The sequence below is a fragment of the Echinops telfairi genome, unplaced genomic scaffold, assembly GCF_000313985.2.
Source record: "Echinops telfairi isolate 266 unplaced genomic scaffold, ASM31398v2 ScPeMD7_19;HRSCAF=73, whole genome shotgun sequence".
Classification (NCBI taxonomy): domain Eukaryota; kingdom Metazoa; phylum Chordata; class Mammalia; order Afrosoricida; family Tenrecidae; genus Echinops; species Echinops telfairi.
Window position 1 is genome coordinate 2,897,758 of NW_022103916.1, and position 5,654 is coordinate 2,903,411.

A 5,654-nucleotide genomic window follows, 5' to 3' on the forward strand; every position below is an offset into this window, starting at 1 on the left:
GCCTGTGATCTTTTTGCATTCTGCATCATTGCATGTGGCTTCATGAGTCTGAAGAAGCACTTATGGACTAGTATCGGACATGTGGATTTGATGTAGGATGTTTTCTTGATATATAATTACTTCTTGATATAAAGCCCTTTCATATGTGTGTGTGTGTGTACATATATATACATGAATGTCTCCACATTTGTTTCTCTAATCAACCTGGCCTAATACCCCTGGTTCTAGGGGAAGGATTTTTATCTGGTCAGTTTCTTTTCTTCAGGTCCTTGACAATCTTCATGTGGTGTAACAGCAATCTCCCCCATCTATAATTCCTTGCTCTTGTGTCTTATCTGCCCCCTTTATATCAAAAGTACTTGATTTAAGACACACCTTAAATTGACATGGATTCATTAAGATTAAAATGAAACCTCTACTCCCCAAAGTGGTTAAACTGGCCGTTCTATGGGGTTAGGGTTTTATGTTTATCTGGGTTCTCTAGAGAAGCAAACTAATTACACATATTTATATCAAAGAAAATAGAAATTTATATCAAGAAAATAGCTCACATACTTGTAGATGTAAAGTCTGGGCAGGTACTAAGTTTGTGGTTGAGATATTAGGCTGAATTGTATGAGGGCTGTGATTTGAGTTATGAGATTGTGCTCCACCCTAGCATTAAATCTGCTTGACTGCTTACAACAGGTCCCATTATGAAGATGATTACATTGTGTTAGGTCACATCATGGGGGATTACTGGGCCTCAACTGTGAAATCACTAAGAATTCTGACCCAACCAGTTGATATAAAACTCAACTATCACAGGCTTACAACACATTTTTTGAGGAGGGTAGGAGCTGGACTCAATTTAATTTATAACATTTATAGCACCTGTTTTCTCTTGTTTCTTCATCCTGCTTAGCACAAAACTTTACCACAAGGAAGCATTTACTTAGTAAATGTTGGAGCTGGATCACCTCATCCATTAAATCGAACTCCTGCACCACAATGCCTGAGATTCCCAATTCACAATAAAGCACTATGTATACCTGTGTCCTCATGAATCATTCATCCAGATCTAGAAGGTAACAAAACCAATGCTGTTAGACGGCACATAGTCATTGTGCATATCAGTAGGAACTGAATCAAGGACATTTTTCCCTTTAATTAAAAAAAGCCACAACTATTATTCTGGTTCCAAATTGTAGCGATTTGACATCAGGTATACATTTCTAGAATAGAGTCCAGATGAGAAATTGGCTCATGTATATGTCCATCTTAATCTGAGACCAGTGGATTCTTACTCATGGAAAATTTCATTCCTCAAACCTCAATTACAATAAAAATAAAAATACTAGGTAAGTAGATTGAGAAAGGAATAAGGTCAACATGGGAGTGACTGGTAGAAATATCTTTAATGGGGGAAAGGCTAGGGAAGAAAAGAAACAACTGGTGAAAAGTCGTGCTTTCCCTCTCAAGTCTACCTGAACAGATTTCCAGGACAAATGAATGCTTCCAAGCAAGCAAGACATGCGAAAATGTATTTTATTTCTTTTCATTGTAATTTGGGTGAAAGTTTAAGGGCAAATTAATTTTCTATTAAAAATTATATAAATTTTGTTTGAAGATATTGGTTGCAATTCTCTCAATGAACCAGCACTCTTCCCACTTCCTCCCTGTATTCCCCCTTCCCACTTGTCCTTTCTCTCTCTTCATTCTGAGCATTTATTTGGGGAAAATGCTATGGATTATGCCATATGTAGTTAGGTTAAAATTTAGCACCTTATACTTTGATCTCATTTTTGACCCATTTAAAGTTCTGGTTTTTCATATTTTCTACTCTCTATTCTATTGAGGTTTTTCTCTTTTATTTTGTTACTGTTGTTAGTTTTTTCAATTTGTTGCATATGTTTTTCTACATATGAAATTCAGACTAGGTAAATCTATAGAGTAACTGTATTAACGGTTTCTTGGGAGTATGGGGGGGAAGTTGGAGGGCAATGGTGAGTTTATTACAGTGAGCATAATAAAGAAGAAAATGTCCTAAAATTGATTGTGGTAATTATTACACAACTCTTATTGATATGATTGAACTATTAAATCCTATGTTGTGTGTATTATGTGTGAATAAGACTATTAAAAAGAAAAGAAAAATTAATAAAACTGAAAATAAAGTCACTAAAAAGGCAAGAAAGGAAAAAAATCCAAGTGGATATGCAAAAGTAGCTAAAAGGAATGGAAGAACCACAGTATGTATTGCAGAGCCCCAATAATTAAAACAGACTGATACTGTTACAATATAGGTACACAGACCAATAGAACAGAATAGAAAACCCAGAAAAAAAATCATTCATTTACTACAGGCAATTGAACTTCAACAAAGGGTTAAAAAAAACCATTAAATATTAAAGAGACAGCCTCTTCAACAAATGGTGCTAGAAAAATTGCATCTCCATCTGTAGTAGAATGAAACCAAATCCATACCTCACACCATATACGAAGACAAACTCAAGATGTATCAAAGACCTAAAGTAAATTCAAGAGCTATTAATATCATCAATGAGAAAATATGGACAATTTCAAGGGCTCTATTATAAAGCCCAGACATACTATCAAATATAACAAAGGAAACACATAGTAGAAGACAAAATGGATGATTAGGCATATGGTAGTTATGTAATCTGATGTCATTTTGGGACTTGAGAGGATTAAGAGTGAAGGGGTGGACTCTAGTCTGTCAATCGGGTCATAGCCAATGAAGCCTCTGTGTGGGCATGGCCTTTTCCTTAGGATTCTGGGATCTCCTGTATTTTCTCCTTGGAGGCGGGAGACACTTTCTCTCTGCTCATTCCCTTGGAGACTCTCTAGTGACAAGATTCAAGACTCACTGCCTGAGTGATGCTCTACTGACAAGACACATGGCACTATGCTGATAGACCCCATGCCCTGAGAACTGGAGGAGCCACGTGGAGACCCCTGCCAGTGCTGAGATGCTTCTACTGCCACTGGCTCCACAAGATTTTGCACCCACTGTCCTGTGATCTTCCTGCATTTGGTGTCACTGCATGTGTTTGATGAGTCTGAAGAGGACTTTATAGAGTGATATCGGACGTACGGGCCAATATCGGACTTATGGTCTTGTTCCAGCTAGGCTGGGATGTTTTCTCAATACTCAATTGCTCTTATATAGAAAACTCTTTCTTATATCTATATGAGTGTGTTAGTCTGGGTAAACCAGAGAAACAACTCCCTGGACACTCAAGAAACTGCTCTGAGCAAGTTCCCTTTGTGTGTCAATCGGACTTGCTTACTTAAAGGATTGGGATTGTGATCATGTGAGACAAAGTAAAAGCATTTGTTAAGCTCCATCAGATGTCATGTACCTTTGAGTCCCATTTAAATTACTATTATCAGAGAGAATGTACACCGACCACTAATTGTGTTCAAAGCACTGTTAGATTCCAACTAAGTCCCAGTCAATTATCTCTTTATTCAAGCAGTTTAACAAATATTTACTAAGCATACCTAAGTGCTCAGACACAGAAAAGAAGAAGAAGAAAAAAGCCTAGTCCTTGCTCTCATAAACCTTCTATTATAGTGGGGGAGAGAAACCCAGGAACCTACATCTTCAAAACAACTTTATGAGAACACAGAATAGTACAGTGTGTACGGCCTGCTTTGGACTAGATGGAAGATCAAAGCATTAGGATTGGAGGAAGATTTATTAACCGATAATATGAAGAGTGCACAATCTTGCTTACTGAATGTGAAGAGGACTCAAACTACTTACTAATCAAAAGCAACAACTATAATATTCAGTGTGGATTATACTTCAACATAAAGAAAACAAAATTCTTCACAACTAATTAATCAACATCATGATAAATAGGGGGAAACTGACAAGGATTTCAATTTACTTGGATCCACAACCATTGCTTAAGGAAGCAGCTGTCAAGAAATGACATGATGTGTTGGGTAAATCTGCTCCAAAAAGACCTCTTCCAAGTGGCAAAACACAAAGATAGCACTGTAAGAATTAAGGTGTATATAACCCAGGTGGATCATGAATAAGGAAAATTGAAGAAGAATTGATGCCTTTGAATTATAGTGTTGAATGTACCATGGACTGCCAGAAGGAACAAGTGTGTCTTGAAAGACTTTGTCTCACATGCTGGTAGGCAGGGATCTCTAGAGAAACAAAACCAGGACACTTAGAATTAGATGGATGGATGGATGGATGATGGATGGATGGATGGATGGATGGATAGATAGATAGATAGATAGATAGATAGATAGATAGATAAGATAGATTGATTGATTGATTTATATAGAGAGAAGGAATACAGCAACTAATTAGTCCACACAGCAGTACAGAAGGGTCAGTTCAACTCTCTTTTGGGTCAGTTCAACTCACTTTTGTGGAGCAGTTAATACACTGAAGGCCCTTAAACTCATGAAGGAAGGAAGCAGACAGTGCAGTCTATCCTCAGGTAAGATGAGCAGCAGTCGGCCTGTAGGCAGCAGACACAGCAGGGTGGGGCAGCATCAGCAGTAAGATGAGAAGTTGAGGCCTTGTGGAGGCCAGTAATGCAGGAATGTATCAAAGCAGCTCCCGAAGGAGCCACAAGCTCTAGCAATGCACGCATGGTGAAGCAGGTCCTGATAGAACCTCAAGCTCTAGTGATGCACGAATACAACTCGATCCACTGGTAGGGTTGAGATAAAGGACTAGCTCAGGCTTCAGCATGCTGGTCTGATCACCAAGAAGAAAGAGAGAAGGACACCAGCCTTGGAGAGACATTTATCTCAGTCACCCTCCAATCAAGCTGCGCTCTGATTAACTCTGCCCACATGTTACTATGGGAGCCTAGTTGGCACAATAGACCTAACAATCACACATGCTTTGGAAATTTTATCAGAAGAGACCAGTCCCTGGAGAATGAAATCAGGTAAAGTAGAGGGTCAGTAAAGGAGAATAAGACCCTCAAGATAGATTGACCTAGTGGCAACATGGAACAATGGACCTTAGCATAGTACCAATTGTGATGATGGTGCAGGGTGGGCACTGTTCTGTTGCACATAGGTTTGGTACTGACTTGGACTTGGAACTGACTTGTAACACATCTTAAACTAAATCTATATCTATAAAGAATTTAAGTCCATCAAAACTAATTTTCTAAAAATAAAATAAAAATAAAATTTTTTTTAAATAAAAAAATGTAAAAATAAAATAAAGTGCTATTTTCATCTTCTTTATCAGTTCCTTGGAATGTCTAAGCCCTGTTAATTTTTTTGTAAGGATGTATAGCCAGTTGTTATGATTCATGGTGACTTCATGTGTGTCAGAGTGGAACTGTCCTCCATAGGGTTTTTGGTGGCTACTTTTTTAGAAGTATATAAATAGACCTTTCTTCTGGGTCACCTCCCTTCCCCCCCCACCAAAACACACATACACACACACACACCAAAAAATTCACTGTCATCTAGACAATTAGGATTCATAGTTAAGACACAGGGCAAAGTAGGCCTGTCCCTTGGGCTTCCAAGACTGTAAAGCTTTATGGGAATAGAAGGCTACATCATCTTCCTGTGCAGCAGCTGGTGGGGAATTAGCAGTCCAAGTCTTAACCCAATATGCCACCAGAGCATTGTGAGGTACCTCTCTGTATAAA